This window comes from Cheilinus undulatus, linkage group 1 (assembly GCF_018320785.1).
Source record: "Cheilinus undulatus linkage group 1, ASM1832078v1, whole genome shotgun sequence".
Taxonomy (NCBI): domain Eukaryota; kingdom Metazoa; phylum Chordata; class Actinopteri; order Labriformes; family Labridae; genus Cheilinus; species Cheilinus undulatus.
In genome coordinates this window covers 1,301,324-1,324,331 of record NC_054865.1, presented here as the reverse complement: position 1 = coordinate 1,324,331, position 23,008 = coordinate 1,301,324, and the positions used below count along the sequence as shown (strand labels likewise).

Sequence of the window (23,008 nt, the reverse complement as noted above, 5' to 3'; positions counted from 1 at the left end):
ATGTATAGACCTAATATTCATTATTACAGCCTAGAACGTCTACAGGTGGATACAAAATGAAAGAATACAAAAAGAAGATAGAGAGGAATTTTCAACACATTAACATCCGTGATGTGTGGAGAGGAATCAGTACCATCTCTGGACACAACAATAAAAAGAAAAGGGAGCCAATAGAGCGTGATGTGGCAAGAGCTGATGAACTCAACCTGTTCTTCAACAGATTTGACACTGTGGACACACCTACTTCCACTGCTGCTCCTCCTTCTACCCCTCAACATATGGAAATCTCCACTATAGCTTCTCCTTCTCCTTCTCCTACACATGTCTCCACAGCTGCAGCCACTTCCCTTCTAGCACCTGTACCCTTCTCTGTCACAGAGACAGGGGTGAGGTTGGAGCTTGGGAGACTTTGCTCTGAGAAGGCAGCTGGCCCAGATGGTGTGTGTCCAAGGCTGCTTAAAGACTGTGCTGCACAACTGTGTCAACCTCTCCACAGGATCTTCAACCTGAGTCTACAGCTGGGGTGGGTGCCTGCTCTATGGAAAACATCCTGTATTGTACCGGTACCAAAAATCAAATGTCCGGCTGAACTAAATGACTACAGATCTATTGCCCTTACCTCACACATCATGAAAACTCTGGAGCGGCTGATTCTTCGCCTACAGAGGCTTGAGGTCAAAGACAAACTTGATTCCCTGCAGTTTGCATACAAAGAACACATTGGAGAGGATGATGCCATCCTCTTCATGCTTCATCGTGCCCTGTCTCATCTGGAGGAACCTGGCATTTATGTGAGAACCATGTTCTTTGATTTTTCAAACGCATTCAACTCCATCCAACCCACCATACTCAAAGACAAGCTCACGGAGATGGGAGTGGATCCTTCCTGTGTTTCCTGGATCACAGATTACCTGACAGGAAGGCCACAGTTTGTCAGGCTCGGGAACTGTGTTTCTGGGACATTAATGAGCAGTACAGGGGCTCCACAAGGGACAGTCCTGGCTCCATTCCTGTTCACACTGTATACAGCAGACTTCAAATACAGCACTGAGTCCTGCATACAAGGATCTGATAAGTGCCTTCAGTGACTGGAGTCACAAAAACTGTCTCCTACTCAACACCTCAAAGACAAAAGAATTGATCATAGATTTCCGCAGATCCAAACCCCCTCTTCGGCCGGTGAACACTTGTGGCGTGGACATCAAGGTGGTGACATCGTATAAATATTTAGGTGTACGCCTGGATAATAAGTTGGACTGGTCTAAAAACATAGACTTCATCTACAAAAAGGGGCAGAGCCGCCTCTTTTGCCTCAGAAGACTCCGATCAATAGACATCTGCAGTAAGATGCTGCAGATGTTTTATCAGTCTGTGGTGGCAAGTGTTCTGTTTTATGCTGCAGTCTGCTGGGGAGGCAGTGGAAAACACAAGGATGCAAGGCGTCTGAACAAACTGGTTAAAAAAAGCTGGCTCTGTGGTCAGAATCAAATTGAAGTCATTGGAGGATGAGGAGGAGAGACGCGCACTGAGAAAGGCAGAGGCCATTCTGAGAGACATGGATCATCCACTTCATATCTCCCTCAGTGAGCAAAGAAACAACTGTGGTGGACGGCTCCTATCCCTGCGCTGCAGGACAGAAAGATTTAGAAAATCTTTTATACCATCAGCTGTTAGACTTTAGAATTCTACAGTAAACAGATGAGAACCCCAGACGATTGAATGTCCCTTCGGGGATAAATAAAGTTCTTGTATTGTAGTGTATTGTATTAATTTAGTGGCCTAGAACGTCTCTAGGTGGATTTAAAGACCTGATATTCATTTAGTAGCCGGGAAAGTCTACAGGCGGATTTACAGACCTGATATTCATTATAATAGCCTAGAACGTCTACAGGTGGATGTATAGACCTGATATTATTATAATAGCCTAGAACATCTCTAGGTGGATTTATAGACATGATATTATTATAATAGCCTAGAAAACTAAAGGTGGATTTATAGACCTGCTATGCATTATAGTAGCCTAGAATGTCTACGGGTGTATTTATACACCTGATATTCATCATAATAGCCTAGAACATCTACAGGTGAATTGATAGACCTGCTATGCATTAATGTAGCCTTGAGCATCTACAGGTGGATGCATAGACCTGATATTCATTATGATAGCCTTGAACATCTACAGGTGGATTTATAGACCTGATATTCATAATAATAGCCTAGAACATCTACAGGTGGATTTATAGAGCTGAAAATCATTAAAATAGCCTAGAACATCTACAGGTGGATTTATAGACCTGCTATTCATAATAATAGCCTAGAACATCTACAGGTGGATTTAAAGACCTGATATTTATTATAATAGCCTTGAACATCTACAGGTGGATTTATAGACGTGATATTCATTATAATAGCCTAGAACATCTACAGGTGTATCTATAGACCTGATATTATCACTATAGCCTAGAACATCTACAGGTGTATCTATAGACCTGATATTATCATTATAGCCTAGAACATCTACAGGTGGATTTATAGACCTGATATTCATTATAATAGCCTAGAACATCTACAGGTGTATCTATAGACCTGATATTATCATTATAGCCTAGAACATCTACAGATGGATTTATAGACCTGATATTCATTATAATAGCCTAGAACATCTACAGGTGTATCTATAGACCTGATATTATCATTATAGCCTAGAACATCTACAGGTGGATTTATAGATCTGATATTCATTACAATAGCCTGAAACATTTACAGGTGGATTTATAGACCTGATATTCATTACAATAGCCTAGAACATTTACAGGTGGATTTATAGACCTGATATTCATTATAATAGCCTAGAACATTTACAGGTGGATTTATAGACCTGATATTCATTATAATAGCCTAGAACATTTACAGGTGGATTTATAGACCTGATATTCATTACAATAGCCTAGAACATTTACAGGTGGATTTATAGACCTGATATTCATTATAATAGCCTTGAACATCTCCAGGGGATTTTTGGACCAGAAATCCCTTGTCATAGTTTAGGCTCAGTCCAGCCTCAGTCTAGCCTCAGTCCAGCGTCAGTGCAGTGTTTCTAGTAGAACAATCTTAGTTTAACATTTTTAGTCAGAGCTTTAGTCCTGATATTAAATACATGGGAGCTGCTCACTTTTGTCCTGGTGCGAGCATGGATGCCCAACAAGACTGGGTCTAATTCATCCTTTACAGCAACTCCAAATAAATGTTTTTGTCTAGATGAATCAATCAAAATTGGACATTTCTCACGGCACACCTGACCATCTCTCATGACACACTAGTGTGCCAGGTCACAGAAGATGACAAACAGCCCTAATAAAAAGTTATCTGTATGAAAATCCTTATGGGAGTCCTTTTGGTGCAAAAACAGTGCACAACCCAGAAACATATCACCTCTAGTCTGGAAGTGTATGTCTTTAAAGACCAAAAATGGCAGGAAACATTCCAGCTCCTCTCTTTCTGTTGCAGCAACTTTAGCACGTAAATCTGACAAAAGACTGATTTAGACCCGCCCCTCTTCCTCCTAACACCATCACATCGGCCATGATGATTGGTTGGGCAGCCTCTGGAGTGTCCTTGGTGTTCAAACATTTTGGTTTGGCGTTAAAATCACTAACAAAGGGCCTGTCTCTGGATCTGTTTTATAGTGCCACGGAGTCTCTTTGTGCTACAGCTGCTGAGTGAATCAAACATGTCTGTTTCAGGAATGTGCACGTTGTTTTCATTTATTTATCAGCCTGGGGTCATTAAATACGGCACTTTTTTATTGAACTCTAAATAAAACCGTAGGAGAGATCCTATTTGCAGATGCTGCAGTGTCACACCCACAGGAACCTGGACGTCTGTGTAGAAATGTGGAACAGAAACATGACTGTTCACAAAGACAGATCCCTGCAGCTCATTATGAAAGCATTAGAGACTCTTACAGAGCAGAAACAAATGTTAAAATGACATTTGAATCATTGTAAACGTTCTCAGACACAAACAGAAGCTCTACGGGTCAGGGAGTTCACACAGAGATGTGAACTAGGTTATGTGTCCGCTCCGTGGTCAGAGCCAGACCCGGTCCAAGCAGACGTCACCATCGACCGCTCTGACACACAATACACTCCACATCCACAGCCTGACTCAGTCACAATGAACAGAACAAAGTTCATCAGGACAGATCCTCGCCACCGAGAGCAGAGACGAGCTCCTCTTCACACCGAGGACGTCTGACACTTCAGCTCTCCAACCACCGAGGAAACTTCAGTCAGAGCAGTAGAAATCATAAATCAGCCATAAATATAGCTACTCCATCAGGTAGAGGTTGTCTAGGGCCACAATTACTCAAGGGGCCCCGCTGTGAACCCTGAACATTTAGAATAAAGCCCCAAACAAAAAACAGCTACCACACGGTCTAACACCCCCCCCCACTCCTCTCTCAGCCTCTCTCTGACAGAGACCCCTGGTGTTTTTTACCATAAAAAAGGTATGTTTGTTTTAGTTTCGGCTAAAATTAGTCTGGGAATATCAGCAAAAATCCAATATTGTGCATCCCTATAAACAGCATCTGTGCATGTGAGAGAGATCCACTAACACACTGTTTCTGTAAATGCACCAGTTCAGGTGGTGTCTCTGACTGAAACTGAAGCTTGGTATGCTTATTTCAACTTTTCCTGCAGCTCGTTGCCATCAGAATCATCCTGCACTCTAGGATGATAGTTGTGATACGCTCCCTGGCCCAGCCATAGCGGTCTTTTACTGTGAAGGCGTGCCTTACTCGTGCAGTTTGCCTTAGCATTGTCTGGCTGGAATAAGCAGGACTACCAATCCCCCCTGAAAGACCACAAAGAGGCTGAGCTGAGGTCTGAAGCCTCCTGACTAACAGCTACCACATGCTAGCTAGTCAGCAACACCCCTAAGTATGCATCACTCACATCCTTAAAACCAAAACAGATGAATTATTAAAACCCTGATCCCCCCTCTAGTCCGTGTTCTACAGACATGACCTATTCTGACCATAATGGATTTCTGAACCAAGCTGGAAAGGACCCGGAGGTTTCTGGTTGGTGTTAACTGTAGACAATGGCCATAACAAAGGTCCACCAACCTGTAAACTTAGTATTAACTCAGGCATCTGGCTATCTGAAGGAGCTGAGGACAGGACACTGATGGGTCAGTTCCAATGAATAAGAGCAGTGCAACGTGACTTCCTGCTTTCCATGTTTATCTCACTGGCCATTGGGTTTTGACTCTCAATAACTGTAACCGTACAGTTTTCATATTTTAAGCTTTTAAATCCCTAATGACCTAAACTTTCCCCCTGACTGCTGTTTATTTCTATGGAATGTTTCCCCCAGAAAGGGGCGGGGCCTGCATCCTTAGAGTACTCTAACCAAGCATTAGTTTCTTGTGTCAGGTGTGTAGGAGAGGGATGAATCAGCCAAAAGCTCTCCTGTCACCACCTGAATGTCTCACAAACAAAACTCTAGCTTTGATATTAAAACCTCAACAGCTGCCGAGTTGATCCTAAAGCTTCTGTGTTTTCTGTTTCTTTTTGTCTGAATTTATTCAAATAAGAGATCACACCGTTTTAAATTAGTTGGTATCAGAAGATTGAGAACATTTTGAAATGTTGAAAATGCTGCATGTTTCAGACTGAAACATGCAGGAATGAGAGACGGGCTGAAATCAGATCCCTCAGCATCAGCCGGCTGAAATTAACTCCACACATGTTTCAAACATTTCAGTGATTCCTGCAACACTTAAGGCACTTCCTGTGGACTCTATGATGGACACATACATCTAGTAGTCATAGTTTGTCCATGTCTATGTGTTCCTGTAAAGCGTCCTTGGGTTTCTTGAAAGGCGCTACTTAAATTCAAGATATTATTATTATCATTATTATCTATTTTAATATTATGAATGAGTTTATGATGGTCACATAGCCTACATCTATTTTATTACTATAGATGATTAAATACAGCTGAGGTTAGACCTCTAGACCAACTGTTCATCTTTGGCTTCATTCTGTGGTGTAGAAAACAAACGCACCCTCCACTCCTCCATCTGAAGTGTCTGCTCGTACCAGGAACGACATCACAACAGCACAGCTACACAACACTGAGAGCAGCTACACACCAACACAGCTACACAACACTGTCAGCAGCTACACACCAACACAGCTACACAACACTGAGAGCAGCTACACACCAACACAGCTACACAACACTGTCAGCAGCTACACACCAACACAGCTACACAACACTGAGAGTAGCTACACACCAACACAGCTACACAACACTGTCAGCAGCTACACACCAACACAGCTACACAACACTGAGAGCAGCTACACACCAACACAGCTACACAACACTGAGAGCAGCTACACACCAACACAGCTACACAACACTGAGAGCAGCTACACACCAACACAGCTACACAACACTGAGAGCAGCTACACACCAACACAGCTACACAACACTGAGAGCAGCTACACACCAACACAGCTACACAACACTGAGAGCATCTACACCAACACAGCTACACAACACTGAGAGCAGCTACACACCAACACAGCTACACAACACTGTCAGCAGCTACACACCAACACAGCTACACAACACTGTCAGCAGCTACACACCAACACAGCTACACAACACTGACAGCAGCTACACCAACACAGCTACACAACACTGAGAGCAGCTACACACCAACACAGCTACACAACACTGTCAGCAGCTACACACCAACACAGCTACACAACACTGTGAGCAGCTACACACCAACACAGCTACACAACACTGTCAGCAGCTACACACCAACACAGCTACACAACACTGAGAGCAGCTACACACCAACACAGCTACACAACACTGAGAGCAGCTACACACCAACACAGCTACACAACACTGAGAGCAGCTACACACCAACACAGCTACACAACACTGTCAGCAGCTACACACCAACACAGCTACACAACACTGAGAGCAGCTACACACCAACACAGCTACACAACACTGAGAGCAGCTACACACCAACACAGCTACACAACACTGTCAGCAGCTACACACCAACACAGCTACACAACACTGTCAGCAGCTACACACCAACACAGCTACACAACACTGTCAGCAGCTACACACCAACACAGCTACACAACACTGAGAGCAGCTACACACCAACACAGCTACACAACACTGTCAGCAGCTACACACCAACACAGCTACACAACACTGTCAGCAGCTACACACCAACACAGCTACACAACACTGAGAGCAGCTACACACCAACACAGCTACACAACACTGAGAGCAGCTACACACCAACACAGCTACACAACACTGAGAGCAGCTACACACCAACACAGCTACACAACACTGAGAGCAGCTACACACCAACACAGCTACACAACACTGAGAGCAGCTACACACCAACACAGCTACACAACACTGAGAGCAGCTACACACCAACACAGCTACACAACACTGAGAGCAGCTACACACCAACACAGCTACACAACACTGAGAGCAGCTACACACCAACACAGCTACACAACACTGTCAGCAGCTACACACCAACACAGCTACACAACACTGAGAGCAGCTACACACCAACACAGCTACACAACACTGAGAGCAGCTACACACCAACACAGCTACACAACACTGAGAGCAGCTACACACCAACACAGCTACACAACACTGTCAGCAGCTACGCACCAACACAGCTACACAACACTGAGAGCAGGTACACACCAACACAGCTACACAACACTGTCAGCAGCTACGCACCAACACAGCTACACAACACTGAGAGCAGCTACACACCAACACAGCTACACAACACTGTCAGCAGCTACACACCAACACAGCTACACAACACTGTCAGCAGCTACACACCAACACAGCTACACAACACTGAGAGCAGCTACACACCAACACAGCTACACAACACTGAGAGCAGCTACACACCAACACAGCTACACAACACTGTCAGCAGCTACACACCAACACAGCTACACAACACTGAGAGCAGCTACACAACATTAAGAGCCACACAGTCAGCAGAGATTAGTCTGGTAGTCTGCAGGCACCTTAGGCTTCTGGGAATTTCTTCAGTTTTGTATTTAACTACATTGTTAACCAGCCTTGTTGGTATCCAGAGAGAAAAACACTCTTCGCTGTCTTTGTCACCCTCTTCTTTAAATGCACCCTGCAGCAAGTCGCCCCTTACGATCAGTCTCTCAGTCTGTCTGCGGCGTGTGCCAGAAGTGCCCATCCTCTGTGCTCCAGATCCACGCTGAGTCTACTTCCAGAGGAGCGTCGAGCACGTAGAACAGGTCGGCCCAAACAGGAACAAGGACACACACAGCTTCAGCTAAAATACAAAACCTCCTGATTCTCATTCTTATCATCTCATCATGGTATCAACACTATGTCACAGCCGTAGTCCACACCTCAGGTCATCAGAGGGTGACACGACGCCATGTATGAAGGAGCGTTAACAGAATAATGTTGTAGTGAACAGGAAATCAACCTGACAAAGACCAACACATATCAGGTATCCACACGCTGCTCTCAATGCTGGACTCCTTTTTTTTTAACCCTGACAATAAAAGTTTAACAGACATGTTTCCTTCATATTTTGTGTGTTAATATGTCTGAAGTGTGTGTTTGTGTTTCAGATGGTTTCTGTTTAACACTCAGAGAAATGCGGCAGAGCCAGTTGTCGTGGTCGCTGTGCTGAGGCATGTCTCAAACATCCAACAACCCACACAATCAGTGAGGACGTCAGGGCCGGGCAAGAGAGCGGGTTTAAGATTTATCAGTGGATTTACATCAGCCATACGTGGTAGACAGTACTGTTCATGTCAATAAAGTGTATGTTTATCTAAAAAAAACTGTCAGGTCTAATGTTCAGTAAAACCTAAAGAGTAATATCCTTAATGACAGGGATCTTCTGTTTCAATAATCCCTAATTAAGAATTCTTCAAGGTCCTCTGGCCTCAGGCAGAACATATGAGAGCATTAGTGTTAGCATTAGCAGAGTTTGGGGATTTCAGAGCCATGAGCTCATGACACACAATGAAACCTCCACTGATCCAGCAGCAGCTACTCAGTCCAAACTACCAGCAAGGAAAAGTTTCATCAGTTTCTTAAACTTCATGATGTTTTCAGAGAGAGAGCTACCCGACAAAGCCACAGACAACAGCGGAGTCACAGCTTTACATACAGAGCAGCTAGCTCAGTTTAGATTTATACATTCAGCTTCACTGATTCCCAGTGACATCGTCATAGTGGGGAATACTAGTTACCGATCCAACTTTCAGGGTTGGCGTTCATAACTTTGAAGGTTAGGCATTCATAGCTTTTATGATGTTGCATTTGTAACTGTCGTGGGTAGTAACGCCATGGTCAGTAAACCAGTTTCTGGTAGTTTTGGCTTCACGGTGGCCAGGTGGAAATGAATGAGGATCTCCATAAAGCTGGAACAGCGTGGACTCTGGACTTGATAAAGACCAGTGGACGAGCAGATGACATGGACTCCAAACCGTCACTGACTGTGGAGACTGGACTCCAAGAAGGATTCTGGACCTCTCTGATCCCCCTCCAGACTCTGGGACCTGGATTTACAAATGAAAACAGGACCAGTTCTTCTCCATAGCCCAGGAGAGACTCTGATGTCACCTGTGGCTCTGAGAACTCCACACTTGTAGTCCATCTCCTGGACCTGTCTGTGAGGTGGCCCTTGATCCACTGACTCCAGACTCAGTTCAGTCCTGAAGCTCCCCTAAGTTCTTGACCTTCTGTGGCTTACCCTCCTTGTGGAGGATGTCAGTGACTGTCGTCTGGTCTATAGTCCAGTCAGCAGTCTTCCTCATGATCGTGGTTGTGTGGACTGAACCAGAGTGAGAGGATGAAGGAAACCTTTGAGGACTGGATCTTTCCACAATATTCTAATAACCTGAGGTAGTGGAGTTTAGAGTGGAAGAGCTTTAAGCCGTAATCATCAAGATTGAAATATAAAAGCCTTTAAACATTTCACTTTGAAAAGAATCTGGAATATATGAAAATGTTACTTTCTGAAGTAGATCTAATTTTCAGATGCACCTGTATGAGCCCGTTTACCTGGCCTGGTGCTCGTCTCTACTCCTAGCTCTCTCTAATTCCCCTCACTCCTCATTTAGAATCAGTCCTGCTTTAAGAGACTGAACGGTTTGTCGGCTCCTCTTCTCTCAGCAGACGTCTGTCCTCAGCTCGTCTGTACAAACATCTGACTCGTGCAGAAATGTGAAGACAATGTGGGCGACAACTACAACAAACAGCCTTTGTCTCCTCTCACTGTTATTTTCATACACGTGGTCTATTTATAGGATGGATTTAAATTTCATATCAGGATGAACAGAGGCAGCGATTATCTCATACATCTCCTGTTTTTAACATCATATCAGCATCATTCCTCAGACTGAGCCAGTTTGTTTTCCTCTAAAACAGACAAATATGTTTTGTTTTTATTCACATTTTGCACATCGTCCCAGCTTTTTTGGAATTGGGTTTGTACATCTGAGTAAACAATCTTGAATTTAAAAAATCCTGTGGGTAACAATCCTTATCCCCGTAAGTCTCAATCTGATCTAAGGCAGTGTGATCATGTGACCAAACAGCAGAAGATCCAAAACCAACCATCCATTTAACCCCTGAGACCCTGCATCCACATCTGAGGACATTTTGGCTTTCCTACATTAGAGCAATCATTTTTGGTAAAAGAACTGATGTAAAAACGTCCAGAATGTTTATTCAAGTTTACAGTGTTTGCTTGAAATGCTGGGATAATTTGCTGTTTGGATATTTTAGGGAATTTGCTTTAAAGTTATCAAAATATTTTTTTAATGAAATTAAGAGGATATGTTTGTATATTTTGGAGAGTTTCATGGCTTTAAATTTATTTTAATTTTTTTAATGCATTTTCATGGGAATATTAAAAAATTATTACCAAATTTTGGGGGGACTGGATTAGGATTTTGGGGTTCAAGATTGTCCTTTGAAATTTTCAGGACTTTTCTTAGAAAACTTTAGGGGGTTTGGGTTGTTTCCATCATTTTCATGGAATTTGGAGAATGTTTTTTTACATTTGCCAAGAAATTTAAGGGGGAATTTACTTTAATGTTTGGGGAATTTGCTTGAAATTTTTTCAGGAATTTGCGTGGATTTTTTGGGGGATTTTTTATTGGAATTTACACTGAAAGATTTGAGGACTATCTAAAGAAATATTTGGGTACTTTTCATTAGATACTTTAAAAATATGTTAAAGAATTTTCAAAGATTTTTTTTTTTTTAATTTTGTGGCTTTTGAAGAGGAATATTTTCAAGAAACTTCTGTTCAACGACAAGACTGATATTTTAACTTCTCAGACCGTATTTATCCCAAATAATGGGGAGAAAATAAAAATGTACTCCAAACAAAAGCTCAGGAGGTTCAAGAGGGACATACTGAGCATGCTCAGCAGCACCATGTAGGAGTCACAGTAAGGGACAGAGCCAGTGGAGACTTTATTAATCCTTGATTGCTCCACTTCTTTATAAATAAATCTGTGAAGATGAAATGTAGACAAACCCCAGACCCCAGAGTTGTAGTCTCTGTCCCAAAACAGAAGAAAGCAATAGAGATGTCCAGCAGGGTGGTAGACCTGAGGTAGAGTAAGAGTTAACCCTATCCTACCCAATAAAAGCAGCTACGTTCCTGATGAGATGTAAGACCGAAAGCCTCGTTCCTCACAGCGTCAGTCAGGCACGGCTTTCTGCTGCTGCCAACACCCATGTTCTCTGCCAGTGAAAGCTATCCTCCAATCAGCAGCTCTGTACACACATCAGACAGGAAGCGACAGCTAACCACCAACCACCTGTGGAGCAGGGACTTGTTTGTGCTTCACCCACAGTAAAACCTAGCCGCCACATCTGATTACAGCCAGCTCAGAGTTCAGAGGCAAAGAGAGGAGGGGGGAGGACAGAACGAGCCCAAAACCTTCCCATACCAAATCAATATATTGATCACTGATCTCCTACCTGAGAGTGATGCCCAGTATAGTGTGTGTGTGTGAAACCCTGGAGGCCCATAACTTCTGTGATATTTGTCAGACAGACAGCGGCCTGATGAGGGGAAAAAAAGACACTGATGTGATCCCTTAGGTCTGTCTGTGGTTTCTAACATGTCTGACTGACTACGGTGGCTGGTTTGATCCAGAAGCCTGCAGTGAGGTTGGACTGACATCGGTTCTTGTTCTCACTCTGAATAAAAACAGAGAGACACCTTTTTTAGAAGTTCATCCTGTTGTTTGGTCCGCCCCCAGGGTTTGATTGACAGCTCTCATGTTGCTCTAAAAGCTCTCTCTACTTCTCAGCATTGATAGTTCCTTTCCAGATGTTAGAGCTGCCCACGCCATAGGCACTAATGCAACCCCATACCATCAGAGATGCAGGCTTTAGACCTGAGCCAGGAGAACCAGCTGGATGCTCCCTCTCCCCTTCAGTCCACAGGACACGGCATCTGTGGTTTCCTCTGACCACAGAACAGTTTTCCATGTTTCCTCAGTCCATGTTAAATGAGCTTTGGTCCAGAGAAGACGGACCACGGTGTTTCTGGATCCTGTTCACATATGGCTTCTGCTCTCCATGATCCAGCTTTATCTGTCATTGGTGGATGGCAGACGATGATTTCTGCAATGTTCCTGAGCCCATGCAGTGATTTCACTACAGAATCATGTCTGTTTTTAATGCAGTGGCCCCTGAGGGCCCCTGAGGGCCCCTTCAGCCTTGTCCCTTGCTCTCAGAGATTTCTCCAGATTCTCTGAATCTTTGATGATATTATGGACTGTAGATGGAGGAGATTCAAAGTCTCATGTTTTTCACAGCTTGGTGAATCTCTGCCCATCTTTACTTCTGAGGGACTCTGCCTCTCTAAAAGGCTCCTTTTATACCCAGTCATGTTACTGGTCTCTTGATGATTAACTTGACTAGATGTAAAATGCTCCTCCAGATGATTTTCATTAGTACCACTTAGTTTTCTGGCCTTTTGTTGCCCTGTCCCGAATCCGGATCGTCTGAAACTCACACAGAAATAAAGAAATCTGTATGAGGACGGCCCTCGAGCCAACAGGAACGCCTCCTCACGGTTTAATCAAACCAGCACAGGCCCCGCCCCCTCCTCTCCTCTGAACAAAAGCAGCTCTCAGCTATTTTCTCTTTTCAGATGAAAAAAAGGTGAAACCAGACTCAGGGACCTGCTCCATCCTAACGTTTCCCCAGAACAATAGAAAGAGCAGCGGGCATTTGAAAGTCGACCTTTTCTCGCCGTAAGCCTTTGTTCAGGAGACACCAGACACCGCGTGAAGACGAGCAGAGCTCAGGGAGCAGATTTACACCTCCAACAACACCAGGAGGGAAATTAATACTTAAAAATCTAGTCTACTTAGAAATCTGAAGTCGTGGTGAATACCTGACTCTTCTAACTAACAGAGCTGAGGAAGTTAATTCATCTCTCACTGTAACGCCATCATTATGGCGTTTTCAGATCATTTTAGAGCTCCTAGCATCAGCACAAACCTCAGACTTTTATCACACTGTCAGTGAGCACCATGCTGTTTTAGCCCAGAGTTTTCCTGCTGTCCTCACTCTAAACTTTCTGTGTGAAGCTGATGTGAGAATACAGGAAATATTCAGGGAAGTGTAGAGAGAGAGCAGGAGAGAGAGATGACATTCACCCTGTTTCTCCATGAACTAACAGGGATTCAGTCGCTCACATTCTGGTTGTGAAGATGCAGCATTAAAGAGCACCGTCAGCTGACCTGACCCTGAACTAGAAGCTTCATGTCTGTCCAACAGACTGCTGGGAACTGGGGCTCTTCTTAGAGTATGGATGATGGGAGGAAGAAGTCACTCAAATCTCACATTTTTGGGTCAAACTGCTGATGAACACCACAACCTGAGGAGAAGTCAAAGCTTCACGTTCAACAACCAGCAGTCTGCAGCAGGCTAGTCACAGAGTGTGACCTCCATCCATCCATCCATCCATCTTCCTCCTCTTATCCAGGGTCGGATCTGATGGCAGCAGGTTGAGAAAGTCAACCCAGACATCCCTCTTCCCTGAGACACTCATTTCGGCTGCTTGTATCCGCGATCTCATTTTTTCAGTTATTACCCAGAGTTCATAACCACAGGTGAAGGCTGGGAGGTAGATCGACCGGTAGATTGAGAGTTTTACCTTCAGGCTCAGCTCCCTCTTCACCACAACGGTCCTTCTGGCAAAGAACCAGACTTGGAGGTGCTGACAGAATGTGACCTTTGATACACAATCAGTTCAAATCAAACAGGATGGAAGCCTGGTTGATACTGCAGAGGACAGAGACGGACACTCCTGGTCCCTGATAGTTTTCCTTCAACGTCAGTGTCTGTTACAGATGGATAGAGGACAGAGACGGACACGTCTCCTGATTTTTAATATCCATTCATCCATCCATTTCCTATACCACTTATCCCATTGGGGGTCGCCTGGGGACTGGAGCCTATCCCAGCTGGCACAGGGTGAGAGGTGGGGTACACCCTGGACTGGTCTGGTCCCCGATAGTTTTCCTTTAATCCCAGCCTGCAGACTGATGACTGGCAGCCTCACAGCCCTCTGTAGACACTGGATGGTTAAATTTACCACCTTAAGGTGGCGAGGAGGTCATTTTACCTTTGCCGTTCTAACAAACAGCTGTCCTGCTGTTAGATTTTTCTCTAATATCATCGCAACTCAAATTGTGGTACTCTTTGTGAAACTCTCTCTCACAGAGTATCGATGGCATCATTATAAAAAAATAATTCTTATAACCAAACCAGTGCCTTTTGACTGGGAAATAAACCAGATTATTGCAATCTTTTTTATAAAAGGTCATAAAGTAGTTTTAAAGCTAAACTAAATACTGTTTTAGGACCCAGGAAAATCACAGTTCAACCTTTTTTTGAACAGCTTCTTTTTCTTATTCCCTAAATTCATGCATCAGCCAGATTCATAGAACATCACCCACTGAAGTTTCTCTGCAGGGTTGAAATCCTATAAATGAGTCTGATGTTTACCTGTCAGCTTAAACCTTCATGACATGGAAATATATTATTAATCTGAATAACAGATTCAAACTTGAAGAGATCCACAGATCCAGTCTTTTCAGGGTGACGTCTGCAGAGATGCTCATGGTCAACGGTTTAAACTTTATTGTACCACGCCTCATCATCATCATCTTCATCATCCTTCAGGGTAATTCCAGTGAACCGGGAGAACGGGTTCCAGACTCCTGCAGCCCTGTGGGCGGGTCCACGCTGCACAGCACACGTGCAGAAACAGCCGTGTCCCGTTTATTCTGTGTTCAGACAAAGGTTCCTTTACTCAGGTATTGTTTTTAAGGACTCATCCACATGTGGGAGAGGATTCTAAAAGAAACAGAGGAGGAAAGCCTCAAAAATACCTGCTGATATGTGCACTAGTTTAAGTCCAGATCGTCAGTCTGAGAATCAGGATGTTTACTGCTCTATCAGGGAAACATGAGCTGAATTTCAGAACATAAACACCAGGTTAAAGTTAACTCCGCTCTCTGGTTGAAACTGAAACTAATACGGAGGTCAGACTCCATGTTACAGCCACCGTTACAGACTGAGCCAGCAGGCAGAGGGTTTCAGGAGCTACCAAAGATGGATGGTTTTATCTCGAGGGAATACATCAGTCCCCTTAAATGCAAATTATGGCTGCAGACAACGCCACTTTGGTGTTCAGAATGTGGCTAACATACTGCCACACTAGCACCACCAGCCTTTGTGTGTCTTTGTTAACCCTGAGCTGAATTTGTCCACCCAACGCTAACATGTGAGTAAAACCTGACAGCCTCTGGACAGCTTAGTAGGGGTGTAACAATCCATCGATGTACATCAGATTTTATTTTGCAATTCTTCCTGCGTGCCTGTTTACAGTTTCCGCCCAGCTGCACATCCTCAACAGACTAGCGTTAGCAGCATGCTAACAGTTAGCAGCTGAGATAAAGAGGAGATCCACTCCTCTCTCAGCTGAGCGGACAGATTTCAGACTCTACAGCAGGATGGCCTCTCGCCTGATTTTGCAGACTACGTTTGCATTTTTATCTGCATGTGACCACCGTGAATGTTCACAGACAGAAACCACTCCCCCTCGTTAGGGCTGCTGTAGTGGTGGGAGTGGTGTCTGATAAAGGCTCTGCAGACAAACAGGCAGGGGGACGTCCTCTAATACTCTCATTAAAGTCTGACATCTCCGGTTACAGGATAAGAAACCGACAGCCTCATCGTGGGTCAAGAATGACAGCCGACTATCCAGCTTACAGCCACATCTATAGTCCATGTCGATTTGATTTTAGAGGTCAAAGGTCAACGTCAACAGACCTAATTTTCATCCCTTGCTGTGATGGAGAGAACTTCTTAAACTTTGCATAAATGCTCGTTCTGACTGGAGGCTGAGCCGAGTACATTCTGAAAGGTCAAAGGTAAAAAAAAAATGCCAAGCTCATCCTCTTGACCCACTAGAGTCCAGTAATCCTTCAGCTCACAGAAACATGAAACCACCAGGTGGGTCTTCTAGTCTCAGACTGGAGCAGAACCCGTCAGAGCTCCTGCAGGTGAAGACTGTCACACTTCCTGTCTAAATGTTCACAACCAGCAGCTACACAACTACACAACACACACTCTCCACACACACACACACACACACACACACACACATGCACACACAGCACCCAGCACAGACTCCAGAACATAAAGCCTGAGCTGAACACCGGTTGTTCCTGCAGTATGGAAAGGTAATTAAGGTCAGCGTGGAGGAAACGAAGCTGATTTACAGCAACACATGTCGAGGACCAGACCGATCTCTGGGGGGGGGGGCTTACTGGACTATAGAGGCTCCTACTGGGGAAGCTGATCCTACCTAGGAGGCTCCAATGGGTGGAGAGACCTGGCTATGGAGGCTCTTACTAGGGGCGTCAGATCATGCTGTGGAGGCTCTGGTAGGGAGAGAGACTCGACCGTGAGGGCTCAGATGGAGAGAATGCTGAAATATTGACAGAGCCCTGATGCCACCATGCACTGACCCACATTCCCATCAGCAGCAGAGAAACCGGGCCACGGCTCGATCAATGGCCCTGCAGAGAACGACCTGCTGGTTTTATAAACATCGGAACGTTATGGATCGTTCTAAAGTTCTAGACGAGGGTCAGACGCTGATGGAGGATCGCTACAGGCTGGCGTTCAGGGTCAGAGTGGTTAGTCCATTCACAGAGGGCGCCGTGCTGGATAGACATAACTGCTGCATTCAAAACAAGTGCTTTTGACATTTTCGACACTTATTTTTGAGTCCTCATGGGTGAAAATGATATGGTCCCTGTTATTACAGCTATTTTTGTGCAGAAAAACAAGGAATCCATCAACCAGCTGCAGGCACTCAGCTGTTAGACATGAGTTGGCATCGTCTCAGCACACAGAGCTCTGCTTCTTTAACTCAAAGCAGCTTCAGATTCTAAAGCTTCCCAAAAGTGTCAGCAAAACTCTGCAAACAGTCCTGACTGCTTCAATATCCATACTTCAGTGTAGAAAGTTTAAAAAACTGTTATCTAACCTGCTGACAATGTCTGATACTCAGAGTCTAAGACGTTTCCAACGGCATGCACTAAAACTGCTGAAACATTACAGCATCAGTGCCACTCAGACACTGAGCAGGAGTTCGCCTGCAGTGCTTGTCATTAAAACCATGAACAACCAGGACTCTTGTTTCTGGAGATGTTCAGAAACAAACATCCACATCCTGGGATTTTATTAAAATCCTTTCTCCATTAAACCACCATTTAATGTTTATTTTTCTAATACTGTAGCAGCGTCAGTTTAACTAGAGAAGGCTGAAGAAGGGATTTGTCTGGAACAGGGTAGGCCAGGGGTGTCAAACTCAAGGCCCGGGGGCCAAATCCGGCCCGTGGAACAGTTCAATCCGGACCACAAGATGATCTCATATTTCTGTTCTCAGTCTGAGGTCTGCAGATTTCCTCAAATATAAAATGTGAACTTATCCTGATGATTTAAGATTTCCTTGTTAAGTCACAAAATCTGAAAAAGTAAGGAGTAAAAATATTTAGATAAGAAGTCAGGAATGTGGGAAAAGAAATTAATTTGTGTTTTAATTTCATATTTTCAATTTTGCATCTCACAATTAGGACTCAAACTTAGGATTTTGACTATTTCTTTTCTTACTTTGAGCATTTCTACTCATAATTTTGACGTCTCATATAATATTTTGAGCTTTAAGATTCATAATTCTAAATTTTAAGTGATATTTTGACCTTTTTAACCAATTATTTAGTATTTTCAACTCCAAACTTTGACTTCCTAAACCCATACTTTGACCTTTTAATTTAAAATTTTGAATCATATTTTGACTTTAAATTTCATGATTACAAATTTTATTTCATATTTTGACTTTTAAACTAAAATTTTTTGACTTTCTTTCTGACATATTTGCCTTAAAAAAAAACATTATTTTTCAATTTCAATTTCATGTTTTTTCCTTTTTGAACTAATAAATGTACTTTTCTCAGATTGAGAGCCTTTAAACTTTTCTTTTTAACTTCTAAAATATCAAAATCATTTATCATCAGTGCTAAGTTTTTGTCATATTTCATTACTGGTGAAATGAAGTTTCTGGTTAAAAAGGTGACCCTGTTAGGCCCTCAGGTTAGACCTGAATCCAGAATCCGGCCCCTGCTGTGATTGAGTTTGACCCCCCTGGGGTAGGCCGATTATCGGCCCTGCACATTATTGGCTCAGATATTTGACATTTGGCTGATTGTTGCCGTTTAATTTCACCAATAAATTATTTCATTAACAAACCAAAAAGAACACAACTTGGTTCCATTACAAGCGTGTCATCCCCTCTTCCACTCTTCAGTCTCACCAAATGACCTTTTCACAACACAATCTGATTGGCTAGACGTCACATGGCTACTAGCCAATCAACACTTCAGCCTGGGTGCCACTGACACGGAGCGTCTGACATCACTTCCTTTTTCCTGCTGCTGTTGCTGTGTGCTATTTCTCCTAGAGAGTTTGGGCTCAATTGTTCTTTTTCTTTCTTTTTTTTTTCTATTGTGCAATTTTACTTTTCCACAAAAAGTACATTTTGTACTTCACAATAAAAGCATATCAGCTCAGAATATCATGTTGTTGGTCTCATAATTTACAAAATACTCAGCATCAGAATCGTCCTGAAAAAACAGTGTCTGTCGACCCCTGGTATGGAAGCCTGCTTTCACCACTGGAATAAGAAAAAACACACTCAGTTATTTATAAAGAAGTCCAGGATTTAAACCATGAGATATTTATGGAAGCCCATGGCAAACACTTAATTAGAAAAAATATAAAAGTTAGTTAAATATAAAAAATAAATAAATAAAAATCAGAATGAGTTATTAAGTTAAAATTTATTCATTACCTCATGCTTTTTAAGCTCCTACTGTCCCCTTTTCATGACATAATTTTGATTTCTTATCTCGTCACTATTAAGGCTGGGTATTGTTAAGAACCTCACGGTTTGATTCAATTTTAATTCTTTAGGTTGCGATTCGATATTGATTTAAATGCTTTGATATCGATTCAGTAAGAAGTAGAAATACACAAATAACCTGTTTACAATTTTTTAATAATTATTTTCATGCCCATGTGAACATATGTGGTAGGTCACCTCACATTTAGCAGTTAAACATCTGAAAATAAAAATTTGCACTATAATAACTTTTTTGTGCATTTGGAGTACAAAAGTAAAAAACATGACAGCTCTGTATAAACACTGAAAAAGTAAAGTGCATGTAAACTTTAATAATATTTCTTTCCTCTTGGAAATTGTGATAAACCTCACATAACATGGTTATGGTTGGTTGTTGTTTGGTCGAGTGCGGCCTCCGTCTATACAACGTGAATCACACGCACAGCGACCCCCACTGGCCAGGAGGTGAACTGATTGAGAGGATTTGCTGAATCAGTATTGAATGGGGGGTGATATTGCAATGCATCGATTAATCAATATTTTTACCCACCCCTAGTCACTATTACTTCATGGTAAATATATAGTCTGATGTTAGATTAACACTTTAAGACCCTCTCAGTATATTTAAGACCCCGCGGCTCCTTCATTTTCACTGGCCACAGTTATGTGCAGATTACAATGCGACCGCAGGGTCAAATCCTGCAGATGATTTATGTTATTGTACGTGTAAATAAAGCTTTGGCCACCGTACTTCAGACTTTGTCAGCGCTAACATCAACAGACTCTGTGTTAGCATCACGCTCGGCCAAAGCTTCTCTACAAAAAGGATTTTTATGTGCAGAAACCTAAAAATGTTAACAAATATCAGCCCAGCTTTATCTTTAATGCCTTCTCTTCCAACCAAAAAACTTTATTTACCTTTTTTTCCATGAACACACCACTCTATCGCATGGCTAACGTGTTAGCAGGAGATGCAGCGGTGCTCTGAGAGTGCTCTGTGGGCCAGGACGTGAACCAGCGTGCAGACTGACGTCAGCATTTATGGTCTTTAATTTAAGACTTTTTTAAAAGCCTTACATTTCTGAATTGATTTATTGTTCTTTCTTATAGTTTAGGACTCTGCAGACGCCCTGTTCTACCCACTAGCTCCTAAATTCAACCTGTTATTTCATACCTATGATTTACTGCCTCATTTCAACTCAAGATTTCTCTCAATAATTGCCTAACCTTTATGTTTTTACTTTTTTAAGTGGCACACATGGGCTTCCATAGATACTATGATGGACTTGTGGGAGAAAAACTTGAACTGATATGATAGCGAGTCATAATTAGGATTAGAAAGTCCAAATCTGAGGTGAAACATCCAGGAAAAATCTGAACATGACACTCAACTTCTCTGAAGTATTAGTATTTAAATCCACATACATCGCTGAATAGAAAAAATAATCAAACTAAAAGTGAAACTTGAAGCTTAAATCAGGGAAACCACCGTTTCATCTGCTTGTGTTTGACTGCAGCTGTCAGAGTGGCGAACGCCAGACGTCACCGCAGCCGTGGGCCGAAACCGACAAGAAGAGTTTATTTTAACTCTCAGGACATTATCTTATTTAATGACTTACATTTTGGCCTTTTACCTCAAACTTTGACTTTTTATTTTGTAATATTTACTTTTTATCCACTAACTTTAACTTTTAGTCAGACTTTATACTTACTGCCTCAAAATTTTTTTAGCTTCATCTAAAAAGTTTTTTCCCCTCATATTTTGGACTTAATCTCCTTAATTTGGTGTATTATTTATAATATGAATTTCACCTGAAAAATTTGACTTTTAGTCTTGTAATACTGACGTTTTATCCCATAATTCTAACTTTGCATGACCTCCTAACCCTGATATTTTGTCCATTAATTTTAACTTTTCACTTCTGATTTATCTTTTATTTTATATTTTGTCATTTTAGACCAAATATAACTTAACATTTCATGATTTCTATCTCATGATTTTATAATTCTTATCCTATAGTGTGACTGAAAATGTTTGTTTATTTTTTATATAGCAGGGTAAAGCAGATACGCGTATTTTCTTTCATGGAGAGTACCCACTTCTAAATACAGAGTAAATAAATAAAGAGTGCATCTAAAAACAGTCTATAAATAAAGAGCATAGCTGATAAGAGTAAATAACTAGAGGGTATATCTAGAAAGAGTACATGAATCTAGAGTTTAGCCACTGCTGCACACTCTACTGTGGTTAGAAGGTAAAAAGGTAGCAGAACCTGTTTGAGCCACATGGGAGTAAAAATGAGGTGAAAAAGTTCAAACTTCAGACTGGGGAGTAAATCTGAGTGTAGATGTGGGATTATTGTCTGAAACAGCCGTGAAGGTGTTTGGCTGTTAGTCCAGTTTGGCTCAAAGTCAGAACGGTTTCACTCCGGTTTGATTTTGGAGCAAACTTCAGGCAGAAAACGAAGATTTTAGCAACAAGACTGAACAGGAGAGGAGTTACCCAACAACGATCCTCTCCTCTACAGAGGAGTTTACATGAAGTCCTCCAAAGAGGAGCTCTGAGTTCGTAAAGTGGACTTTCTGGGTCCTGGTCCAGTCCACATCGTCTCTCCTTCAGTCTCAGAGCCATGCTGAGTGACAGTGAAGCTCTAAATCATCCACAGGCTGCGCCACATCACCACCACAATCTCTCCAGAACAACCTGAACTAACGCGCTAAAACCTCCACAGAGCGATTAATCGACTCGGAGAAGACCGATCACCGAGCAGCCCCAGCCTCGTGTGCAGGCAGCGGGACCCTAAAACCCGTTTCCGGGTCTGAACCAGGAGAACAAACATGCTGGAGCAGACTTACGTGGTTGCAGGATCTGCAGAGCTGCGTGGAGACTCGGTGCGTGTGAGTGGGTCCGTGTGGGCCAGCAGACTGACGGATCTGCTGTTAGACTACCGAGACAAAGACCGGGACAGGCAGGGGCCCACCATGTGGCAGATATGAGAATTAACCCGTCAGATGGCCTCCTTTAACCCTTAAATCCCCGCACAGCACGCAAAGCAGCATGGGATTAAATACACGGACGGCCCAAGAAAGCCGACCATCCTCTACGAGTACGAGGAAGAGGAGGAGGAGGGTTTTTACCGCATTGGTCCTTTAAAAGTTCGACTTTTTTCAACACCGTGATTAAATACTAACTCTGAAAACTTCACGCTTAAAATAAGGAGGTGACGTCATTGTAAATCAGAGATTATTCTGAATCCAGCTGGCGTCTTTGAATTCAAGAAATAAAATTAGGTCAGATTCATAAATATTCAAAGTTGCTTTAGACATGAAGATGCTGCTGCTTTAACAGCTTTTCTCCCTCAGATTGTCATCAACATGCCTTTGAAGAACACACTGAGTTAGTGAA

The 23,008-nt window shown here is 42.8% G+C and overlaps 1 protein-coding gene across 1 annotated transcript in view; it reads right to left on the bottom strand.

The window, feature by feature from the left end:
* Window positions 1–22,637, bottom strand: part of LOC121521748 (CD82 antigen-like) — a 61,455-nt gene extending 38,818 nt beyond the window's left edge. The window contains exon 1 of the mRNA XM_041809795.1: window positions 22,459–22,637. The gene's annotated coding sequence lies outside the window, so the exon portion shown is untranslated. The remainder of the gene's footprint in view (window positions 1–22,458) is intronic.
* Between the last annotated feature and the right edge of the window lie 371 nt (window positions 22,638–23,008).